This window comes from Tursiops truncatus, chromosome 8 (assembly GCF_011762595.2).
Source record: "Tursiops truncatus isolate mTurTru1 chromosome 8, mTurTru1.mat.Y, whole genome shotgun sequence".
Classification (NCBI taxonomy): domain Eukaryota; kingdom Metazoa; phylum Chordata; class Mammalia; order Artiodactyla; family Delphinidae; genus Tursiops; species Tursiops truncatus.
Window position 1 is genome coordinate 66220800 of NC_047041.1, and position 25179 is coordinate 66245978.

Consider the following 25179-nt stretch of genomic DNA (forward strand, 5'->3'; position numbering starts at 1 on the left):
CAGTGCTCATCACACCTCCAGCACCCTGAGATTCTTGACTCCCGGATTTCTTGAAGTTCCTTTATGTGGTCGAGAAACTCCTCAAAGGAAGCGTACAGCCCACTGAGCTTTGCTGGTGCCTCCGTGACAGCGCCTTCCTTTCTTGCCCTGTCTCGGCTGCAGACAGCAGCTGCAGCGTGAGTCAGTTGCTTGTGTATAAATTCTTCTGCATCTCTCTGCAGAGAGAACTCCATTCATTTAGCCAGTGTTCGCCGTGCCCAGGCCTCATGCGAGGAGGTGGGATATGGAGAGGAATTGACTCACAGCCACTGCTCGCAAGAGCTCACAGGGGGAAAGGTGCAAATAGACAGTATGACACACGAGCTGTGCTGTCACCCAGGCATGTCATAGGGTGCCATGGGAGAAGAGGACCGAGTGGCCTCTCCTGGGGACCCAGCACACAAGAGATGACTTTGAGCAAGTCTTTAGAGGTGAGGAGGAGTCCACACTGCAGAAGTCCAGGCAGAGTGAGCCAGGCAGCAGGAGCCATGGGGCAGAGGCCAGAGCCCTGAGGGAGGTAACACTGGCTATCTGTCTGGAGCTGGGGCACGGGGCGAGGACCCAAGTTGCCACGTCCTGGCGGTCATGTGCACACTGACGACCTTTTGGGACCTTTCTCCTGAGCCCCCAACTCACATACCCACTGCTCACCCAGCATCCACCCCTCAGTGTGTATGGGCATTCCAGACCCAGCATAACTAAATAGAAGTCTTAGGCAGAAATGTGACCCTCCCCAGTCTCCCCCGTGTTATGTGGCCCCACCATTTACCTGGTTACCCAGGCCCAAAATGTAGGTCTCACCTTTGACCCTGCTCCTTCCCTCGCTCCTCACCTTGTGTGTTTACAATGTTGACAGCTGTTCTATCACAGTATATCCTGAAAGCCGCTACACCTCCCTCCCCTTGTCCAGAGGTCCCCTATCTCTCAACAGGTCTCCCTGCTTCCACTCTGGCCCCACTGCGCACAGCCTCCCACACAAACAGAATGACCTTTATTTATTTATTTTTTCTAAGTATTTATTTATTTATTTAGTTGCACTGGGTCTTAGCTGTAGCAGGTGGGCTCCTTAGTTGTGGCTTGCCAGCTCCTTAGTTGCAGCAGGCAGGCTCCTTAGTTGTGGCTCGAGGCCTCCTTAGTTGTGGCATGCGAACTCTTAGTTGCAGCATGCATGTGGGATCTAGTTCCCCGACCAGGGATAGAACCCAGGGCCCCCGAATGGGGAGCTTCGAGTCTCAACCACTGTACCACCAGGGAAGTCCCCCAGAATGACCTTCTAAAAAGTAAATAAGATCACAGCACTCCCCTGCTCAAAACACTCCAGTGGCTTCCTAGCATCCTTGGAGTAGAATCCGAACTCCCTACCCTGTCCTTCCTGCCCCTCCTAGTTCTCTGGTCTCATCTCTTAGCACTCTCTGCTTTGCTCACTCCATTCCAGCCCCTGTGTCTTTCTTGCTGTTCCTCTTTCTTGCCTCAGGGCCTTTCCACTTGCTGTTTTCTGCCTGGATTACTCTTCCCCAGCAATCCTCCCTTCACTCTGTTCTGGTCTGTGTTCAAGTGGTCTTTCCTCTATTTAAAAGGCACTGTCCTACCCCACCCCTTACACCATCACTCTGTTCTCTTACTCTGCTTTATTTTTCTTCATTAGCACCTGACTTTATATTATATATTTATTTGTATTCTTTATCCTTTGTCTTACCTAGAATGTAAATCCATGAGGATGAGCCCTTGTCTTAATCTGTCTCATTCACCACTCTATCTCCAGGGCCCAAAACAGAGCCTGGTACACAGTAGGTGATCATCACACATTCGGTTGGTAATGAAAAATATGAATGAATGAATGCAATTTAAGGCTTTGGTGTTTATTCCATGGGCAGTGCAAATCTAGTAGACACCTTTCAGGAGGTGAGTGACGTGGTCAGCACTTTTATTTTAGAAAGCCAGCTGGTGGCAGTGTGGAGGCTGGACTGTAGGAGGCGGCAGCAGGACTAGTTAGAGGCAGATAAAATGGTCCAGGAAATTGATGCTGAGCCCTATGTAGAGCTGTAGAGAGGAAAAGAGGGGACTGAGGACAGGTTTTGAAGACCTTTGAGTATCTTTAGTTCCTATTGGAATAACTTGGTATAGCAATTCTTTTAAAAGAAAAACAAGAGGGGACTAGCTGGTCTGGGGAGAGGCTGGTGACACTCTGTAATGTTTCTCTCCCCAAGTAAATGTCACACCCCGGATGCACATCCCCTGCAGTGCAGTTATTATCTCTCTGAGGAGTGACTCTGCTGTTCCTAGACTCCCCGTTCAGTCTTCCACTAAGAAAGTAGTCAAGATGGTATCAGTGAGTCTGATTCTTCTTCCTACAGATGGGTCTCTGATGTTATACACTACAAGCCACACTAAGTCATTGGTTCTTTCTTGCAATGAGTACATTTCTTCATATTTAACTCCAAGGGAGACTCGCTCTAACAAATTCTCTTTTTCTTTAAGAATGACTAGGCTCTGCTCAAGTTCCGTGTGGGGTTTACTGATAACCTGGGGGCTAGGCATCTCCTTTATCACAAACATGCACAGGAACTCTTATGCTCTTCTGGTGTCAGGGAGTCAGAAAGGACAGTGGGCCCACATTCCTAGCCCAGGCATAGCCATGCTGTCTGGCACTGCCTCTTGAGAACTTTCTTCTTGAACTTGAATTATTCCTTCCTCCCCAAATCCCCAATCCTCCCCACATTTTGATGCAAAGCCTTTCATCTCTGAGTAAACACGTTCTTACCCATCTTGCTGAGGTGTTCCCTCTCTGTCCCTAAGGGGGAGTAGGTCATCCCAGGCCCCTAAGCCTTGGCCCAAAGTTCCTAATCCTGTTTGCCGAGCCCTGTGGTGTGAGATGCTGTCCCATCTGTGTAGCCAGATGCCCGCCTACCACATCTCCCTCTCTCTTCCAAAGGTCCAGATGTCGTAGGAATGACACTAATAGCTACACTGTAAAGCTTCCTGTGTGCCAGGTACTGTGTTAAACCCTTCACATGCATTCTGTCTAATCCTTCCCACCCTGCAGGAGTGAGTATTATTGTCTTTTTCACAGATGAGGAAGCTGAGGCTTGGCAGTGCAGTGAAGCTTAGTAGTTACGAGCCTGGGCTGAGAGTCAGACAGACTTGGGTTTGCATCCCCCTAGCTGTGGACCTTGGGAATGCTACTTAACCTTCTTAACCTTCTTTTTCCAGGTGTAGAAAATGGAGATAATATGAAGAGTATTCACAGGGTTGCTGTGAAAAATTACATAAAATAACATGTTATTTCATAAGTACTTACTTACTAAATGCTAAACTTTGTGATGTCAGTAAATAATAGCTCATCGTAGATACTGCTTTCATCAGCAGCACCGTCATCATCCCCATCCCAAGGCTACATGACTAGCATGTAGATGGAGCCAGGATTGGAACCTAACCCTGCCTGGCTCCAAAGCCCACGTTCTTCCCCCGTCCCACACTGTTGCTCCCAAGTTAATCTTGCCTAAGACTTTCTGATCCCTAAGTTTACTCTCGGTCTTCTTGGTTGTGCTGTTTGTCCCTGTGTGGGCAGTGGGCTCAAGCTAAGGCATAAAAGATCTTCGGTCTCTTCCAGCCCAGTGACCTCTTTTCAGTCATTGACTGGGCAGTCCTCAGTGGCTGGGCTCTTCAGGCAACAGCTTGGACAATTTTCCCTGATCGTCAGTGTCATCTTGTCCGCTGTGAAAGCCAGAGGCATGGCGGGTGTGGGGGTGGGGGGCTTCCTGTATTGTTGTTTATATCAGGAGGATTATCCGGAGAAAACAGGCACGGCAAAGATAGGGCTGGTGAGTGTTCCTATCATTTGGGGTCACAGATCACTTTGTGAATCTGGTGAAATGTATGGAGCCTCTCTCCCGAAAAATGCCGTGATAAGCCCAATATTTTCTCCGCAGCCCACCCAGGGGTCCTGGCTGAGAAACTGAGACCCAGTAGGTTAATTCACGTGCTCTTTTATCCTCCTGCTTTTCCTCATTCACAACCGTGGAGGGCGTCTGTTTCTGTAGGATGTTTGTATTCGAGGGCTATTGGGCCATCCTGGTAGCAGTTGGAAATACCTGTTTTACTGATATGATTTGCCATTTTCATTTCTTCCCCATATTTGAGAAATGTATCCACACATTAGAACTGGCCTAGTCTTTTTGATGAGACTGACCTACTGATGTGCACATAAATTCAAGCCATAACTGCATCTAGGAGACCAACTGGAGAGGGTTTTTTGGCCCCAAATATCAGACTAATAAGAATTTTATTGTGATATATAGATTATAAAGGTGCATAAGCTTAGCTTCAGTAGGGTTTAGTGGTTTAAATTCAGGTAAATGTAAATCTCTACTTTTTTTTAAATATATAAATTTATTTATTTATTTATTGGCTGTGTTGGGTCTTCGTTGCTGCGCACCGGCTTTCTCTAGTTGCGGCGAGTGGGGGCTACTCTTCGTTGTGGTGCACGGGCTTCTCATTGCAGTGGCTTCTCTTGTTGTGGAGCACCAGCTCTAGGCGTGCGGGCTCAGTAGTTGTGGCACTCAGGCTCATAGCTGTGGCTCGCGGGCTCTAGAGCGCAGGCTCAGTAGTTGTGGCGCACAGGCTTAGTTGCTCCGCGGCATGTGGGATCTTCCCGGACCAGGGCTCGAAACCGTGTCCCCTGCATTGGCAGGTGGATTCTTAACCACTGCACCACCAGGGAAGTCCCTCTACTTTTTAACTTACGTTTTTTGTTTTGAAATTTTAGTCTTAAAAAGTATGCTTCCTCCCCTTTTCTTTTTTCTCATTCCAGTTTTCAAGGTATGGGTCTGGGAGAAGGCAGATTCCAAGCACCTTAACTCTTTAGTCTTCTAACTTGCTTGTCGGCATCTCCTTAGAGCCTTTCCAGCAGAGCATGGAATGGGCCTGCTGTTTGTAACAGGAATCATGGGGTTGCTTCTGATGCCCGCTCCCCTCCCTGTCCATCCTTTGGGTCTTCACAGAAAGACAAGAACAAACCTTCCACAGAGGAGGCCCCCGAATTTCTCCTCCTGCTCGGGCTACAGTGCCAGTGCCCTCTGCAGCTAGAAGAGGGACTTGGATTTTGGGCACAGGAACTAAATTCATCACATATTAGATCATTTAATATAAAGCTTTTTCTGATGCGTAGTTTTTTCTTTAAAGTTTTTCTTTTTTTCTTTTTCTAAATTATAAAAGCAACAGATGCTCACTTTAAAGCCAGGATTAGAACTCTTCACGCCTGGCTTGGAATTCCAGCTCCATCAACTCGTTAGATGTGCAGGCCTGGGAAAGCACATACCCTCCTTGAAGGCTTGATTTTCTCCTTGTGCAGGAGAGCATAATTTCACCTCCTAACATCGTTGCAAGGATTCAGGGAGATTGGTACATGGGATGCGCTTGCAGAGGTTTGGCATGGATTCTTTTACTCAGTGACTGTTTATTCAGCACCCACTCTGAGCCAGTCAGCGTCCTAGTTGCTCTGGAAACACTCAAGAACAAGACAGAGGGGGTCTCTCTGCTCTTCTGAAACTCACAGTCTAATCAGAGGAGACACAAAGAAACAATTTCAGAAATTAGGAAGCTAGAACCCCCAGGTGGGGTGCAAGCCATAGGAAGGGCCACTTTAGGTCAATGCCAGGGGGGACCTTGCGGGGGAGGCTTGGTACTGTGTGACCCCCTAGACCCCAGGTTTTCCAGGACACCCGCTGTTAACAATTCTGCCCTCTAAGGGTAGGTCCCAGTTTTAAGTCTGGATACTCTGACCACTGAGCACGTGTCGGTTCTCAGTTAGGTGGTGCTTGTTCACTAACTGGCTCCCCATTCCGAGTATGAGCTCCGGGGCTGGGAGCCAAGTCCCGGGCCTTTTGAAGGCCTCCTGGCGAGCTGGAGAAGTGCTGCTTCCCGCTCACCCAGTGGAGCTGACACTGAATGAAGAGCCTCCATGTCAGGAGGGAGGGTCATCGGTTTCTAGCCAGAGCCCATTTTGCTCCAGTGCTGCTTGGAGCAATTTCTCTCTCAGGGAGGTTCTGGCACGCTGCACTCCCCTGATTCTCCACATGCAGTTTTTAAAGGGCTTGTGGAGACCATGTGAAAGCTGGGGCCATCCAACCTGTACGTTGGCATTTGGACCACAGAACTGTCAGCCCAACACTCCACGCCATCTTCATCACCCCTCTCAGGGTATAGTATGCATTTTTAAATGACCATTTCAGCCTCTGCATTGGGCAACAGTGACCCAAACCGATTGGTGAGTGAGGCTGCTGAGCGGAAGGGCAAGCTGCCTCTGACTCACCTGTCACATTCATTGCTGACCTACTTTTGTTTGACCTTGATTTGCTCGCTGCAATTAAAGACATTGCTGTGAATGCACTTCTGCTGCTGATTTAAGTCTAATATGTGACAGCCCAGGATCTGAAACACACACATGACCCAGGCAGATGGATGGATGGATAGGTAGGTAGTTTTTCACTTACCTCTGAATTGTAATTCGATCACAAGGAAAAGGCTTAATTTCAAGGACATTGAGCAATTCTTTGAGACTAGATCGAGCAATTCTTTGAGACTAGATACGATGCCAAGGCAGCAGGCCTTGATTCCTTGCTACTGGGCAGCTTAATCAGGAAACGGCCTAGATGGCTGCCTTTCAAGTGGGTCCTTGCAGTAGCTTGGCAACTGGCACAGGGTCATAATTGGAAGAACTTGGCTCTGAGTGTCTGTGGGTGTTTACAGTGCACTATAGGGCAGGGCTTCGTTTATTTATAGAATATTGTGAGCAACAAGCAGCAGAAGGCTGAAAAGCCACTAAATCTCGATTTATTTTTAACAAATTCCATTTTCCCCCTCATCCCAGAAGGAGAACTGAGTTATTAAAAAACAGTAAAAAAAAATACATCATTGCAGAATATGCCATATCTAATTATGGGGTTGCCAGCGTCAGCCTGCAGCCACATTTTAAGGGCTTTGTAAATCAACCATCCATTCAATCTGTGAACTTATATGACTCCTATTCTTCTTTTAGATGTAGAAGGAAGTTATTGGCAAGTGAGTGCTATTCAGAAGTTCTACACTGTCTAAATTAGGAGATGGAGGGTATAAATATAGAATAGTGTACTTATGTTCTCAAAGGGAAATAAAATTATTCTTTGTTGTCCATCATACTTAGCCATCCAAGCATACATCCCACCGCACTAAATACCCACTGTAGAGTTTTCACTCATCGCAATGGCGGATCCACGCCACTCACAGGAGCTGTATTGTGATATCTTGCTGAGCCAGACCCTGAGTAAATATTGCCCACATATGTCATGAAAAGACGTGGACCTAACACTTTTGGGCCTTTGTTCTCATAGTGCATTAGAGCTGGATGAGACTTCAGAGAGCTTCTAGTTCAAGTACATCTTATTGTAGTTGGGGAAACTGAGGCCCAGAGAGTAGAGTGACTTGGGCCCCATGGTGAGTCACGGCAGAGCTGCGCTGGGGCCACAGTCTCTGTGCTTTTCTCTGATGGTCCCTGCTCTGCCAAGCTCGGAGCCAGTGAGTTAAACAGATCTGATTCCTGCCCTTCAGGGTTCACAGTCTCAGACAGGCAGACATCACGATGGTCAATAATCACCATATGCATGAGTAAACCAAGTTATATGTGTGCAATAAACCAGCTAGTGAGTGGAGGAGATGATGGTAAAGTGGGGAATTGTAGAATCTGTGTGTTAGGATACCAAGGCAAAGGTAAAATCAGTTGCTCTCTGACCTACTTGGGAAAAGCTTTATAGATGCTGTGAAGTTTCTTTTTTTCTTTTTTTTTTTTTTTTGGCCATGCCATGCAGCATGCGGGATCTTAGTTCCCCAACCAGGGATGGAACCTATGTCCCCTGCATTGAGAGCACGGAGTCTTCACCACTGGACCGCCAGGGAAGTCCCCATGCTGTGATAGGCGCAGCACATTTGCTGCATATTGCAGGAGGGAAAGTGCGGTGCAGCAGTGGGTGAAGGTAAATATAAATATTGAAGTTTTGGAGGAGCCTGGGAATGGGTCATTGGGGAGATCTCAAGGGAACACCCAAGGGAATGAAGGACTGGGTGCAGGCCAGGGGCAGGTGGTCTGAGTTCCTGGGATGCTCTGCCCTGTCCTGGGACAGCATGGGTTGGGGGGGAGGGCGGCATGAGTGCTGTTGTTCCCAGTCCTCTGACCGCCAGGTAGAAGGGTAATAACTGAGCACAGTGGTCTTCTTTTTTCTGACCCTCAGGATCCTTCTTTGCGCGGCCCTCTGGGCAGCCAGTATCGATGGACTAGAGCTGGCACGGAAGCTGGAACATGTGTCTCTTTCTTGCCCTGGGCCGATGCCCAGCACATGCCTGGGCTGGGTGGGATCTGGGTGTTAGTTCTTTCTGAGGCTGGGAGGGGACAGAGGGAGCTGAAGAAGCCTTTTCAAGGAAGGAAAGACTGTGGAAGCTTCTAGAGAAGACTCCTCTTACAGTGCTGGAGGCCAGTGGTTTTAAATTGAGGTTGTAGTGGGCAGCACAGAGACGAGTGAGTGAGAGAGGAGTGAGTGGGAGAGGAGAGGACGGATCACAGGCCGGAAGAAGCAGTGGGAGTTACTTACAGACAGACAAATGGGGAGGGAAGGACAATGATGTGCTGGGACTGAACCTACAACCGCAGGGGAGGAGGTCCGCGTGGGGAGGGAGGAATCGGCCACGGCAGACCCAGCGGCTAGGGGCCTGTGTTACTTAGGCTGGGCCTTTGGGTTACTGGGCACGTTCTTCTTTGAGCAGAGAGGGTCTGTCTTCCTGCCCAGTGAGCTCCTAGCCACCCTGGACAGTGGTTCTCAAACATGTTGCCAGGCGTTTCCAAGTGGCAAAGAATGAAATCAGTACATAGAACATCGCCAGTGTCACCTCCGTAATTTGTTATTTTTCCTTAATCTTTTGATACCTACTGCCACTCACCTGCTTTTGAGTTCTCAGAGTTGAGAATGTATAAATTAGCAGTTTCCACTACCTGGAAAATAGCTGATGAGCTTTAGTTTGGGAATTTCATACTTTTTCTCAGATTTGTATTGTAGTTTTAATACAGCCCAGTAATATTTTTGCTGATAAAATAAAAATTTTCATTTTTATAGTTTATAAAGGTAACACAGTTTCAAGATGGAAGATACCTCCTGGGTGTCCCACCTCTGAACCAGTTTTCAAGGAGCAGATTCTCCCCTTTCTCTGTCTTGTTTCCTGCTCCCGGGCATTTCACTGTGTCCCAGCACCTTTCTCTGTGTGCAGCTCAGCCCAGGAGACCAAGTAAACCCGGGTTGGGGGGTGTGTCAGTAAAAGGTTCAGTGGTAAAGAACATTGACACCTTCATCTGAGAAGAGGTTGGGAAGTTGCCTATGGACTAGGACGGCCCCAATTCTTCCTGTCCCAGTCCCAGCCCATGGTGTTAGCAGGCCTGATCACTTCATATTGTGTGTCCCCAGTAACGGTGGCGTTTGTAACTGATGCTGCCTTTAAATTCTCCCAAGTAAGGAAATGTTCATGGTTTGTTGCCACACCCCTGTCATTTCACTCTTTCTCTGAATCACTGTGCTAGGCACGCAGCAGGCATTCCAGAAACACTTTTGGTTCATGGAGCCATTGCTGGTCAGAGCCCCGCTGTCACTACCACCTGGTGTTCTCAGAGCATTAAGTGAAAGTCCTGAAGGTTGTGTATTTTAAGACCTGTCCGAAGTCCATCCTCCTTCCTTTGGGCTGATGAGCCACACCCTGGCTATCTGCACTTATTTGCTCCTTATCAGAGTGATAGAATGGTCCAGGGGAAGGGCATCAAGGGGTCACTTCCTCTGGCCACCCTCCTGTGCAGGAAAATCCCATCTGTACTGATCAGGACAGTCAGGCCCCTGGCCCCCTGGGGCACCCACACACCGAGCCTCCTGCTCCCCCTCTACAGATATGTTTGCCTGTTAGAAAACCCTTCTTTATTCTAATCCAAATCTGCCTCTTGGCACTGTTTCCTCATTGACCTAGTTCTGCCCTTTGTAGCAGCACAGAACAAAGGTCCGTAGGCGTGGCGTGACTCCACTTTCTGAGTGTGGAAGTTGTGCTCATGGGCTCCCTTCCTTTCTCTTCCCCACCTTCTTATCTCCCTCCCCAGGGTCCAATGTCTCCAGTGCCTTCTGCCATCCTTGTGCGACATGGCAGTCCACATTAATATTAATGACTGGCAACATTCACTGAGTGCTTACCATGGACCAGGCACTGTTCTCAGCTCCTTATATGACTTATCTTACTACTCACAATCACCTATGAGGTGGGTACTGTCAATATCTGCATTTTGCCAGTGAGGAACCTGAGGAGCAGAGGTCAGATGTTGTCCAGAATCACACAAGGAAGTGGCAGAGTGAAGACTGAGCCACAGAGCTATAATATCTCATAATCTTAGCGCTAAAAGTAAGCCCGTGGTGCATTAGATTGGGGCTGGTCCTACTTTGACTTATTTTGCAAGAAATCATTGGAAGGGAGCCTGAGTTGAACCATTTCCTATGAAACCTCCTCAGAATTTGTTTTTGTTGTTGTTCTGTTTTCTTTTTTTTTAATTTTTTTGATTTTTTATTTATTTACTTTTTGGCCGTGTGGTGTGTGGGATCTTAGTTCCCCAACCAGGGATCGAACCTGTGCCCCCTGCACTGGAAGCACGGAGTCTTGACCACTGGACCGCCAGGGAAGTCCCCAGAGGCCCCAGAGACCTTTGCCTTGTCACCAACAAATGGGTGCATTTGAACTCTGCCAGGCCTGCAGGGTTCATGATGCAGTGAGTTTAGATCAGGGTGACAAATGTGGGCTCTTAGTATTTTCTTTTCCTGCACATGAAGTCAAATGCAATAGGTTTCTTGTTCAAAATGCTTCGTCATGATTTTGTGGCCAGAAAGCAGAGGGAGAAAGGTACCTAAGAATTCTAAGACTGAACCATATCTTCAAGTTCCTAATCCAACGTTCAGTCTCCCAGAACAGCCCCAGCGGTTGTGGAGTAGAGGGGTGCAAGGCCCACCTACCCTCCAAAGCTGGGATGGCAGGTGCCGAATACACATTTTCCTGAAATGCATGCATCAGGAAGCGTTTTGGAAGGGCAGGAGAGGGACGTGGGAAGGGGCATGTCAGGGCCAGTCTAACCTGGGCTTGAGTGTTGGTCTTGCCCTTCACCAGCTGTGTAACTAAGTGCAAGTCACTGGCTGCCTCTTTGCTCTTCTGTAAGATAGAAATAACAGTACCTTTTCCTAGGGATGTTTTGAGGGTTAAATAAGCAGAGGCAGATGTGCCATGAAGCTGTAGTTGTTGTTTCAAACCATTCCCCACACCTGATGATACCTCAAGGTTTGGTGACCAAGCCCTCTTTCACTGTCTGGCCCTTCCTGCTTCAGTGGCATGGGCCCCAGCCCCTCAGCTGCCAGCCGTCTTGTGAGGCATGGAGTGGGACTATGGAGGCATGGGGTCTTCTGGGGCAGTAACAAAACCCAGCCTGCAGTCACGTTGGTCATCCTGCCCTGACCCTGGCAGCTCAGGCCAAGTTCCCCCAAGAATCCAGGAAAAGGTGATTCATGACTTTATCAAGCGTCTGCTTCCTGTGTTCAGGTGCCCCTGGGCTTTCCTGGTCCAGGCATTGGCCACACTGGCTGAGCCAGAAGGGCTGAGAAACGGACTGAACCATCTTTATCTTTGTCGGTTGCTTTTCAGATAGCGTGTATCCCAGTTACTATTTCCGAGAGATAAGCAGCAAAGTGAGGGACCTCGTTTCCAAGGTGTGGGCCCAAAACCTGGAGGGAGAGCAGCTTGAAACAATAGAAAAAGGACTGGATAAAATCTAGTTCTGTAGTTACCTAAAACAGGGCCCTGAGCAGTGTCCTAGCTTCCCTGATACATAGTGTCTCTGTCTGAAAACGGGGGACGCTAATAGAACTAACCCCAAGGTTGGTAGGAGGATTAGATGAGATCCTGGATGGACATAACAAAAGGCACCTGGCACAATATCTAGCACTTAATAAACATAAATATTATAATAATTCCCTTCCTCCTCTACTGTATACTCTGCTGTTGATTTCCTATATGGCTTTGAGTAAATATCTTAAGCCCTCCTTGACCCTTCTCTTTGTAGAAAATGCAGGTGAAACGTACTACTGGTTGTGAATGGGTACGTAGCGCCCCCTATAGGACATCTCAGGAATGTGCAGGGTGGTTGGGCTGTCACAACTTGGGGCACAGGACTTTCACTGGGGGGCAGCAGGGATGCTGGATGTAACACGTAGAGAATAAAGGATTGTCCAACATCCTGCCCAACTTCCCAAAGTTCAGTGGGCATTCATGTAGGTGAGACCCTGTTTATAATGATCTGGGCCTAGAGTCTGACTCCATTTTACATATAAACATAAATAATTTTTTCATGTTTTTAATATATACTGAATTTTCCAGGAACACAACCACCAGGTATATGAGGTTTACCTATTTGTTATAAATAGATACAAGCATCTCATTATATCTTTCACTATGTCTCTAGAGTAGCTGTGTCCAATCTTTGTGTATTGATAGACATATTATTTTATTTTAACTTTATTTTTTTCTTCTTTGTATTACAGTCACGTTGTTTTTGAAATTATAAGTGTTGGTAAGGTTATATTATTTACAAATTTTATTTCAAGAGAATGAAAAGAATGTTGAAAATATTTGTATTGAGTCTTTGAAAGTACGAGAGAGACAGGGAGAAGGAGAGAGAATGTGTGTGTGTATTTTAGCCTATAAATCAGCTGGAGAAACCTTAGGATAGACTTGAAATAAAAAGAAATGGTTTCACTTATCTTAGAAATGTCCTTTTACATAAGGATACATAATAGAAGTCAGAATTTAACTGCATCCATTGCCAGAGAAATAAGATGTTTGGATGTTTCCCCTGGCCGTTTTAGAAAGTATATAATCTTGAAGAGTCTAAAACATAGTTTTTGTTCTCTTTTTCATCTTTGCCGTCTCTGTTTTTTTCACCCCTCCCAACTGTATGTATGTATTTATGTATTTTAACATCCATGTGTAGATCTTTACCGAAAGGAAAACCAGTCAGGCTCCTTGCTTTTTACCAAGTTCGTTTTTGTTGTTTTGTGGCCTCTGCCTGCGCAAATGGATTGTGTGAATTACCTATTCATAATCTTTATTTTTCCACTAGGGTGATTGCCTTTTTATTGATTTACAGCAGGTTTTATTTTTGTTTTGTTCCACTTAATTCAGAAAGGATAATAACTCCTTTACCTGTCACAGAGCTTTAGAGTCTGACAGACCTGCGTTTGAATCCTGGCTTTCCCACTCATGCACTGAGGATTTACAGGCAGTTTACTTGACCTCTCTGAGACTTAGTTACTTCTAATTGAGAACTAAATGAAAAAACCACTGCATGGCACAGAATAAAAGCCCAGTGTGTGGTTTCTGCTGCTGCAGTTTTTGTGTTGTTATTTTTGTTGTGATTCCTCCACTGCATATTTTCTCAGAAAAAGTATCTTGAGCTCGACAACTCATGTTGTTTCAGATTCTTAGACATGTAACACTCACTTGCTGTAACCAAAGCTCAGAAAAATGAAACTGAAATCACTGAAATTTTGTTTATTCCTTGTGTAGGAAGGAGACCAATGAAAGAAAACAAGCTGATTCCGTTTTAGTTAAAAGAGGAACTTGCAGGGTTATTCCTGGGGTCAGGAAACACTCAGATGAACATCTTAGATCCAGGGCCCTGGCAAGAGGCCTTGAGACTTATCACACAATTCAATCGTCTCCCTCAAACGGTGCCTGCCAGGGCAGGCAAGTGGACAAGTGCATTTCACAAAGGTTCCCAGTCATTCCGAGTTGAAACAGGAAGGATCATCTGGTTAACTGTTTAACCAGTTTAGCACACCTGCCGTGCCCCCAGCACTCTGGTCTATTCACAGCCTTGTGACCCGTTTGGGCATCCTTGCACTGTAGGCGGGAGGCAGATGGGTGAGAGCCGGCCCTACCTCTTCCTCCTGCTTGGGATGGAGCTTTTGCTTTTCTTTGCTGAGTCTCTGAAGCAACAAAGTATGTATGGAGTCCTGGCTCTGGAGTTAGGCACATCGGGGCTCTGTCCCTGATTCCTCCATTCCAGCTGTGTGACTTTGGACAAGTTGCTACACCTCTCTGAGCCTCAGTGCCATCTTTTACATGATGGTGATTTTTTACCATCCCCAAAAGGTCATTTTGAGGACCAAATGAGTTGGGTAAGGGCTAGCACCATCCTCAGCACGCAGGATACTCAGTCAACAGGAGGTGGGCGCTGCTCCAGGAAGGCAGGAGGTGGGTACATGGGCTGCAATGTAGTCGGTGATGCAGACCCCCCACTCAGCACGATCCAGACCAACAGCTCCTGCCCTGCTGGGTGGATGAAAAGAAGGCACCTCTTCCCCCAGCTGTCACACGGGGCACGCTGCCTGGCAGGGGGAGCTCAGGTGGGATCTTCACCCCCACTGGCCCCCTGGGCTGGGGGCCCTTGTGTAGTTTACAGACTGGCTACACCCCTCACAGCAGAAAGACATGAAATCCCGCCGGCTGTTCCCTCACAACATATCAATAATCGACAGCTTCTTATCACCCCCCCATGGCCACCCAGCCCCGCCTCCTCTTACACCTCATGTCCATCCATCATCAGCACAGCCTACCTGCAAATATATCTAGAATTCTTTTAGCCACTCCTCAGACCAGGCCTGAAGCATATCATCTTTTCCCCAGACTACTGTAGTTGTCTCCTTACTGGCCTTCTCTGGTGGTGCTCTCTTTACCCCCCCACCCCATATATACTCATGCACACACGCGCACATGCACACACAGCCCCACTGCACACACGTGCACACAGAGCCCCACCACACATGTGCACACAGAGCCCCACCACACACGCACACACACAGCCCTGCCATGGAGAACAGTGCCTGGCACTTGGGGGCTCCCAGTAGATGTCTGTTGAAAGGTTAATGAATCATCGTGGGACAGCACACTCCTAGTGTCTCCATTGTGACAGAACCGTCCTGAATTGAAACTGGACTGCCACAGGCAATTTGTGGTGCAAGTTTACTCAAATTACCAGTTCTTCCACTGTACAAACTACCTGGCATATATGGGTGCTTAGTAAGTTCTGTTGGATGCATTGCTTTTGGCCTTTGGGGCCGTGGTAGCCCTCTGAGGCCTCCTTACCCATCAGCAAAATCCTGTGGTGGGTGGGACCGTGCCCCTGACCCTTCTTAGCCAGGTGTTCCCCCCACCCAGAGTCCCCCGTGCAGCCCAGCCCTGGGTGACACTGTCAGCCACTGGCTTCTGCTTCTCCTGCGGTCTCCATCCAGGGAAATCGTCATCCTTTGCTTTCGCCATCTCGTCTTCCTGGGTCACTCTAACGTTTTGTTATCATCACCTGTTGATCTAACTTTCTCATTATCCTCTTCCCAGCTTTCCGTAGGAGTTATTTCTCTAATTTTAGTTTCATTGACTGTCAAATGAAGAGGTTGGACTTCTTTTTTTTTTTTTTTTTTTTTTGCGGTACGCGGGTCTCTCACTGTTGTGGCCTCTCCCGTTGTGGAGCACAGGCTCCGGACGCGCATGCTCAGCGGCCATGGCTCACGGGCCCAGCCGCTCCGCGGCATGTGGGATCTTCCCGGACCGGGGCACGAACCCGTGTCCCCTAGCATCGGCAGGCAGACTCTCAACCACTGCGCCACCAGGGAAGCCCAATGGACTTCTTAAAGTAACACCTCCCTCTCAAATTCTGAGGAGCCCTCAGTGCTTCCAGCTGCAAGACGCGGGCCTCTGGCACGGTCTCTACCCCGCCAGGTCCCTCTCCGGGCCTTTCCCCGTCACTCATCGGCTGCCTTCTGCTCCCAGAGCTCACTGTCCACTTGCCAGGCACTCCCTGCCAGCCCAGGTGCTCCGGCTCCCACCATTTTTGAGCCCCTTCACCCCAGACTTGTGGTCTGAGTTTGCTTTCTGTGACCTCCGTGCTTACCTCCCCCAGCCTTCTTCTCCTTGTCTTACCCCACAGCTCATCCATTTCAGTAACCGCAGTTAACCCGAAGGGCATCCTAAGTGCTTTTCATGTACTGACCTCATTCAGTCTTGAGGAGGGAATCCTCCTCCTGTTCCAGGTGAGGAGACTGCAGCTCCCAGGGGTCACGGAACTGGCCCAGGACACAGCTAGTAAGCGGCAGAGCTGAACCCAGGCTGTCTGGCTCCAGAGGACTGACCACCACCCCGTCCTACCTCTCTTCACACCCATATCATCCCCTCACCCTTTCGTCCATGCCCCGCGAGCCCCGCCTTCCAGGGCAGAACCCTGGCTCTTCCTCTGCTCCTGCCGGGGGAGGTGCGGGCAGGTCACAGGCCTGGATAAGCCCCCAGTGCACGGCCTTGCCCACCCTTGCTCTGCACTGCTTCCCGGCCTGTCCTCAAGTCCCTGCCCACTCTGTAGTCGGCCTTGCTCCCTGCCGTGGCAGAGAGGCGAAGGCTGTTCCATCTCGTTTCACCACTGCTCAATATTCTTCCCATTTTTCTGTCCTTCTCTCTGCCTTCCCCACATTCTCAAAGGAGGCACATCCCTTTTCCTCTCTGAGTCTCAACGCTGCTCGAGTCCACCCCCTGCTGCCTGTCCCAGCCGGCCTCCATCCACAGCCCTACCCCGAAACTCAGCACCTTTCGGGCTGCCCCATCTTTGACTCTGCTCCCCTCACACCAGCATCCTTCTCTTTACTGCCAATAACAGCAGTGCATCCTTCTGTTTCCTTTAGAACAAGATGCAGATGTTTTCTAGGACTTTCTTCAACTTCAGGCAGCAGGTGTTTTGGTGGAAAGAGCGTTCTTCCCCTGAGTCTTTAGGGCCAAGCTCTATTCTCTTATCCTGTAAGTTTTAAAAAAAAGAAGGGGGAAAAAAAGGAGAAAGAAAAGAAAAGAAAAAGCCCCCAACAGCCTGGAGGCAGGCTGTGTGTCTCTGGTTACTGAGTGTGACTCACGGGTCCCTCCTGATGACCACCCCTGTACCATCATCAAATGCAGGGGTGTGTCAAGGCTGAGGGCCAGGAGGAGAGCTTGGCCCTCGGGAGGTGGCCTCCCAGAGCAGCCAGGATGTGACCAGTACAGAGCACGCCCTGCCTCCCCGGCACTGGGGCACCGAGGAGAACAAGGCCCGCATCCTCCGGGGAGGCAACACATGTGAACCCCCCTGGCGGCTTCACATTCCACTGCGGTCCTCCAGGCAATGCAGAGAAACCCTGGGTCTGGGCTGGTGGGTGGGCTGAATGCATGTGGGTGCTGAGAGGCAGAGGGCAGGCACTGGGCGGAGGAAGCGGCCAGGGACCACTCACGAGGCAAAGTGGGACAGGGTCGTCAGAACTTCGGCTTTTCTCAGAGGAGCCAGGAGACTGACAAAGCCATGCCGACCACCTTCTGGTGAGGAAATAGGCAGGGAAGGAGGGGAAGCAGGATCACTGCATCCTGAATGATTCTGCAGAGCAAGGTTCCCCTTAATGTGCCCCATCCAACCTTTGTCCACTAGATGTTAGGTGAAGAAAAACATGTGGACCAGCATCTGTGGGCAGGTGGAGACCCCGCCGCTCCCGGACTTCGCCCTCTGCAGGGCCCTGTTTAAGGTTCCGAGAAGCCCTGCAGAGGAGAAACCCAGCATTTAGCCCGGAATTCCCCACGCTTCTTTGGCCATTGATTTTTCCCCCCATGTAACATCATTAAAGTTTCATGGGGTTGGTATTCAGGAAGAGATCTTTGGGAAGTGCTGGTGTGAAGAATTTCATAACAGCATCCTCTGGAATGTGCCCATTTTTTATTTTGCATGGAGGCCATGCCACATAGTGGAAAGGACCGACCTGGGTTTAAATCTACCTTCCTATAAAATCCCTGGCCTTGGTCAAGTTACCTAACCTCTCTGACACTTAGTTTCCTCATTTTTAAAGTGGGAGAGATGACATCTAATAGAGCTTTGGTGATGCTTAAATGACAAAATAATAATAGTTAACACGTATAGAGGGTGTATTATGTGCCAGATACCACTTTAAGCACTTTCTTCATCTCCTTTCCCCACCACAGCTCTGAGGTAGGTAATGTTATCATCTGTATCTCCCAGGTCAGGAGACCCTGACACGCAAAGTTAAGGGTCGTGTATATGTTGGAACTGAGATTTGCACCCCAGACACTAATACCTGGTAGAGTCGGGATTTGAAACCTGACCATCACTTCTCAGCAGAGAGCATGCTCCTAACCACTGTGTCATAAAGGGCCTGGTGCATGAAAAGCAATAAGGAATATCAGTTCCCTTTTCAGGTGATTCATGGATATTTGAAGGGGAACCGGACATTCCTGAGACTCCAAGTTATTCTGCAGTCTTTTTTATCAAACCTGTTAAAGGAATAATCTGGACCTGCTTGTCCACTCATTGTTTTCTGCACATAAAATAAAAATTCTCCTTCAGCAATGTCCAGAAAGTTACGACCCTTCTTCATGGCCTCTCTGCTTTGCCTCCATATCATGATCCACCTCAATTTGGGCAGCTGCTCAGCCGTCGGCTGGAATTGGGCCACTTCCCACACAGGTGCCATCAGTGGTCCGTGCATCCCCGTCCAGGACCAAGAGTCCTCCCAGAAAGCACAGTGGGGCTGTAGCTTGTTCCTCAGGCTGTTCTCTTTCCTGTACTTCAGTGACAGACTTGGCGACGGTCTAAGAAGGTGTCCCTTTTATCACTCGTTCAACAAAGTTACTGAGTTCGTGTGCTGGGCTAGGGGCATGCTCTGTATTGTGCCTTTTAAGTAGATCTCAGAATCTTCCTAACAGCCCTCAGTAGCCCTCCAAGACTGGAATGCTGTGGACTCTCCTCCATCAGTGGTGTTGGGGCCCTTTTCCACATAGACCAGCCTTGTTTTTGTTTTTAAACTTATTTATTTGATTTATTTTTGGCTGTGTTGGGTCTTCGTTGCTGTGCACGGGCTTTCTCTAGCTGCAGTGAACAGGGGCTACCCCTCACTGCAGTATGCAGGCTTCTCGTTGCAGTGGCCTCTCTTGTTGTGGAGCACAGGCTCTAGGCGCACGGGCTCAGTAGTTGCAGTGCATGGGTTCTAGAGCGCAGGCTCAGTAGTCGTGGCCCATGGACTTAGTGCTCTGCCGCATGTGGGATCTTCCCGGACCAGGAGTTGAACCCGTTCTCTGCATTGGCAGACGGATTCCCAACCACTGTGCCACCAGGGAAGTCCGACCAGCCTTGGTTTTTTTTTTTTTTTTTTTGCAGTATGCGGGCCGCGGGCCTCTCACTGTTGTGGCCTCTTCCGTTGCAGAGCACAGGCTCCGGACGTGCAGGCTCAGCGGCCATGGCTCACGGGCCCAGCCACTCCATGGCATGTGGGATCTTCCCGGAATGGGGCACGAACCCGTGTCCCCTGCATCGGCAGGCGGACTCTCAACCACTGTGCCACCAGGGAGGCCCGGACCAGCCTTGTTTTGATTCCCAAACTGCTCCAGGATTCCCAACCCCTGCCTCTTGTGAGACCCTCTCAATAGGCTCTCTAGCCCCATCGTTCCAAATGCAAGCTCCTTGATTTTTGTTTGATTTCAGGATTCCCAAGCATCTAGAGCTTCCAATAGGACTGGGTACACAAGTGCCACAAACGGGGTTCTCCCCAGGCCCCTGACAGCCACTGCAAATGAGCTCTCCTCTGCTCAGAACATCATTCTAATGATCCAGTCCACCAGGCAAACCTGGTTCAAGTCTCCCCTCCTCCCTGGTCCCTTCTCCTTCCATTACCCCACACACACCGGCAAGTAAGCTAATCATTTTCTCCTCTTTTCTGCTCCTGTACCTCACATATGCCCCACAGCTAGGGGAAAAAAGGCATTTCTTCCTCAAGATACTTGACTGCCACCTGCTGGAAATTTGTAGTAATGGCTCCACAAATCTCTGCCACTTAACAGAGGCGCAGGTACACTGACATGGGGCAGTGCACTGCTTGCACAACTGCAGGTACGGCCCTGCCTATTGCAGTGATCAGGATTGAGGGGATCTTAAACATACCCCGCTGTGTCCCCAGTGCCCTGGCTTCCACTAGGGCTAAAGAAATGCTTGCTGATTGATCGTGGTGCAAACCCCGGTTATCTTAGGGTCAAGGCACCTGGTCTCATGGGTGAGTGTTCTCTAAATCCGTCTGTTGCAAAGCGAGGCAACCAAACTCCCCACAAACTTTCAGAGTAACCAGAGGATCAGGGGGACTTGCAGAGGGGACAGGGACCCTTCAGTCTCTCACCTCTGCTCAAAGGCCACCACCATCTGAACAGACCAGAGCAACTCCACATTCATCCCCTCATTAAACCTTGAGTTGAGAATATGGAGAATGGAACCGGGGCCAGCTGCCCTGCTCCTCTGCATGGGGGAAGGACAGTACTTTGGAGCAGATGCTGTGTCCAGGGCCAGCGCCTCGAAGGTGGTGGGGATGCAGAGGTGGCCACACGGGTCCTTGCAGGCAGCTAGGGGTTTTGTGGCAAAGTAGATCGGTGAGCATGTAGCTACTAGACACAGGTAAGCAAGGGTGTTGATTCACTATCGTCCATATTTTCCTAAGCTGTGCCCTTTTATTAAACATCATCAAAAGCCATTACCCCAGTGACGTCCTGAGGCTTCACAAAGTGGTCTCAGTAGAGCTCCATCCAGCTGTTACACCTGCAGGCGGGGGCAGGAGGGGAAACATGCTTTTACCAGGGTCCTATTTCATAAAGGGAGAAGCCCTCTGTCCTTTCACAAAGCTTGTTTCCCCAGAGCCAGAGCCATTCGGCACAGCGTTGCTCAGGTCACATAGAAAAAGTCTCCCGGGGACTTCCTGGCGGTCCAGTGGTTAGGACCCGGTGCTTTCACTGCCGGGGCCCAGGTTCAATCCCTGATCGGGGAACTAAGATCCCGCAAGCTGCCTGGAGTGGCCAAAAAAAAAAAAAACCAACAAGTCTCTCAGACAGATACCTCTCCCTGCTAACCCTAGTAAAGTAAGAGGAGCATTTCCCTCTCTGCCCTGGCTTCCAGGAAGCCCAGAGACAACTTCTTACTTCAGTTTCTGTAGCTTTCCTGAAGCAGGATTGCTTCTCCTCACATTTCCCTGATTCCTTCCTCAGGAGTGCTTGTTTTGGGGGCATTTGTATTTTCCTTTGTAGGGGTGGCTTTGGGGGCAGGATGGGCAGTGGTGTGGCAGAATAAAGAACCACCACCAGTGAGCCAGACACATGTGGGTTTCAGTCCCCACTTGCTAAGCAAGATGTCTTTGCCTCTTCAGTGCTTAGTTCCTTACCTGGAAATTTGGGATAATGACCATAATTAACAGATAGGTTACTGTGAAGAGTAAACTCCACCAGTGCGACCGCCACTATTCCCGCTCCCTCCTCCCAGGTCAGGCTTGGTCTGTGGCTCCAGGATCAGAGTCTATTTCCTTCTTTCTGCCTGTGTCAACTAGGGGACCAAGGGGTTTCCGGGGATGCAGGACTTTCAGTGCTAAATCAGGAAGGTCAGAGGCAAACAGAAGAGCCAGTCACCCTGGTATTAAACAACCTCAACATCTCAGGGGCTTACAGTGGCCAAGGTTTACTTCTTGTTCATGCTGCATCCGTACAGGGTCTTGGCTAAAGGAGGAGCCTCTATCCAGGAATCGCTGGTCTCGGCACAAACAGGGGGACACGCAGTAAAGGTCAGTTTGAAGGTTGCCACTGTCCCTTCCACTCACATTCATCCATCAGGGCGAGTCACTTGGCCAGGCCTGGCATGAGGCAGCCTGCCGACTTCCCACACAGAGGAGCAGCTAATGGTGTGAACCTTGATACAATCCACACGCTCCCCTTTCTCTGCTTGTCATTCTGGGGTGCTGGGGCAGGGAGGAGGGAAAGCCCAGAGATGCCTGGTCCACAGCTGGAGGGCACCCTGTGGCCATCTTCCCGTGGATGGTGTGTGTGGGTTTCTTTAGGGGCCCTTCAGCCTTGCCCCACTCTGCTCCGAGTACCAGCTGTCTCCTTTTGGCACCTAATAGTGGCTGACAGGCTCACCTCTGCTAGCACCCTTGCTCCTTTGTGTGGAACCCCAGAGAATCTTCTCCCTATGCTCCGAGGAGCACAAGGGGACTGAGGTGGGACAGAGGGTGCCCCCAAGCTCTTGCCAGGTACACGTCCCAGGTCCCTTCATGCCTGGCTTTCTCTGGCCACCCAGAGAGCCTCCCTCCCACCTTCGGAAATCTCTAGGTCAGAAGTGGGCACACGTGTGACCCCTGACTCCAGGACCATGGCCAGGCTCTCCCAAGAGCGTCCTCGCTATGCGTCACTTGGATGGCAGCACCAGGGCCAGCCCTGAGCCCCCAGTCAGCAAGGGTCCCTCTCCCAGGTACCTTTGGCCTCTTGGAGCCCCCTCTCTTGGCTCAAATCTCTTCTGGAAGTAGTTAGCACAGAAGACGTGTTTTGCCCCTTTTCTTTTCGTTGTTCCATTTATTGTCTTACATCTAAGAACACCTTCCTGGAGAGAAAACAGTTTTCCAAAAAATAACTGTCACAGCTGACTCAGCTTCCTTACCTTGTCCAAGCATATAAGAAACATGGTTTTTGTTTTGCAAAATACAATGCCAAAAATCTATGTTAGCATTTATTATTTCTATAAAGTAAACATGAGTGCTGGAAAAAAATGTTCAAAATAAGAAATTTCGTATGGAGTTTGGTACGGAGAACCTTTATCTAAATTTCAGGGACGTGGGGGAAAGAAAATGCAAGGCATGGTGCTGGGAGATGCTGAGCCGTGAGATCCAGGCGCAGCTGGCGGGGCTGGGCGGGGTCTAGGCAGAGAGGCCGCAGCGGGCGAGGGGAAGGGGCGGGGCAGCCCGGGAGAGCTGGAGGCTTCTCTGAGGGTACACCTGAGGGCACTTGAAAGGCACGCAGGCGTTCCCCCGGTGACCGAGTGGGTAAAGGGAGCCACACCTGTAAAACAAAGTGGGCACAGCTGAGGCCTCGTGCTCTCGGCTGCGTGCTTTTGGGAGCTTAAGTATTTCAGAAGCCTGGCGCCTCGGGTAGCAGATGAGCTGTCGGGCTGGAGAGCGAGCACGTCTTTTGCGGAGGCTTGGTGTATCCTGCTAGGGGTGTTTGGGGTTTTATCTGGAAGGCTTGGGGAGAGCAATGAAGCCACTGAAGCATTTTAAGCAAGGGGGTGTCCTACCTCTGACCACGGTGAGGAGGGGGCGAGACTGGAGAGGGGAGCAGCCTGGATGGAGGCGATGGATAAAGGATGGATGAAGTGGCTGGACCCACCCATCCAAGGGCCAAGTGTGGGCTCTGGGGCTGTTAGAAGGAGAAGGGAGGTCGCCCAGGGTGGATCCTGGGTTGCAAATTTGGGGGCTGGCGGGATAGTGTGGGACCTGGATGGGGAATCAGATTTAGGTGGGATCGTGTGTGTTGAGCCTCCCCCAAGCAGCCCTGCCCTGGGGACTTTGCATCCCTGCTGCTTATCCATTGAGGCTTAGGGACTGGGAGTCCAGAATTCCTGGTCACATCGTTTGCACTTGCCCAGACAGGGTTACCTGTGTCAGACAGTGAGGGTTTCTGAACCAGACTGCGAGGAAGAATAAATCGGGAGGACACGGTCCATTCTATCCCTGAATATTCATTTGAAGACCTTTATAATGATCAAGACAAAGGCAGGTCATTGAAGATGCAAGAATTAGCCAGTGGAATGTGAAGCGCCAGAATTTGTGCTTCAGGAAGGTCAGGAAGGCCCCAGTTAAAATCTGTCTTTCCGTCTCAAGGTGGAGCAGGTAGGGAGTAGTGGGGCGGGTGCAGCCCATTTCTTCCTTCAGAGCCTGTTCCTTCCACAGGGGTCGCAGGGCCAGAGAGGAGACCCCTGTATCCTGCCAGCAGGAGGTGGGCAGGGCAGCAAACTCTCCCCCCGCTTTAATTTAACATGAGCAGCTTTTCAGAACTGATTTCTCTACCACATGTGCTTGAGTCCAGGGACGTTTTCTTTCAGCGTCAGCTCACTCCCAGCGGCTTCAGGTATCGGCCCTGCTGGCATTTCGTCTCGGCTTAATGTTTCCTGAAGACTTGTTTTCTGTGGTTCCTCGTGTGTGCATTTAGGTAACTCACCTGGCTGGAGAGAGGGTTGAGTGGTGTCGTTATTCACAGGTGGAGCTCCTGGAGCCCCACTGCTCTCCTGCTATGTGACCTCGGCTGGTTTCTTCACCTCTCTCTGCCTCGATCTTCTTGGTAAAATGTGGAAACAACAGTATTTACCTCAGAGTTATTTTCAGGTCTGAGTGAGTTAATCCACATGGTGCAGTAAGAACAGCGCCTGACGCCAAGTACACGCTCAGTCACTGTTCACTGTTATTATTGCTTGACCCCGTAGGAGAAATGAAAAATATAATTATCTTCTTCCTCTTAAGGCCGTGTCCAAGAATTTACGTTTAGTAATTTAAAAGGCATTGTTTTTCACAGAAAATATCTCCTGGCAGACTTCCTCATGTGTTTGCAGTTGAGTTTAACAGGCAGTTGAAGGACGGGACGGTCAGCTCAGCATTGCTCCCTGTAATCAGGAGTCATGAGCAAGTTCCCCATCTTCCTCAGCTGCTATGAGACTTTTCATTTACTCCAAATTGACCTGTTTGGGATTTCTTTTCCTGTGGGCCCCACTGTAGGTTTCTGGAAGAAGTTGACTGCCTGAAAGGAAGCGACAAAACATGAAAATTGCTTTGAGGTGACCAACAAGTCCAGTGGCCCCTTGCTTCTCCCAAGGTGGATCTGGGGTTTAAGAACCGTAACTTCAGGTAACAATCCTATCCCACCCACCCCTGCCTAGAGTGACTATCATTGGCAGCTCCGATGGTAGTCCTTCCCTCAGGAAGTGTGGTTTCTTCCAGGAGCCCTGAAACTTGAAATTTTCCACCTCATGCAAATGTATGGCTGTTCAAAAAGAGGAGTGGGGGCTAGAGGGGGCACCACAGGTCTGACACCCAAAGGGTCACCGAGACCCTGAGGTCTGTGCTCACTGCTGGCCTACTTCTCTTAATGTCAGTAATAATGATGATAATAACAACAAAAGCTACAGCTGCGGCA

At 49.6% G+C, this 25179-nt stretch overlaps 1 protein-coding gene across 14 annotated transcripts in view; it reads left to right on the forward strand.

Moving 5' to 3' along the window:
- BMAL1 (basic helix-loop-helix ARNT like 1) overlaps positions 1 to 25179 on the forward strand; it is a 103821-nt gene that overhangs the window by 42974 nt on the left and 35668 nt on the right. For 12 of the 14 annotated variants that reach the window (XM_019947961.3, XM_073808635.1, XM_019947957.3 and 9 more), the window contains one exon: positions 24762 to 24890. The gene's annotated coding sequence lies outside the window, so the exon portion shown is untranslated. Of the gene's footprint in view, positions 1 to 7880; positions 8046 to 24761; positions 24891 to 25179 lie in introns of all 14 variants that reach the window. The other 2 variants (XM_073808636.1, XM_073808634.1) reach the window with 1 other exon arrangement.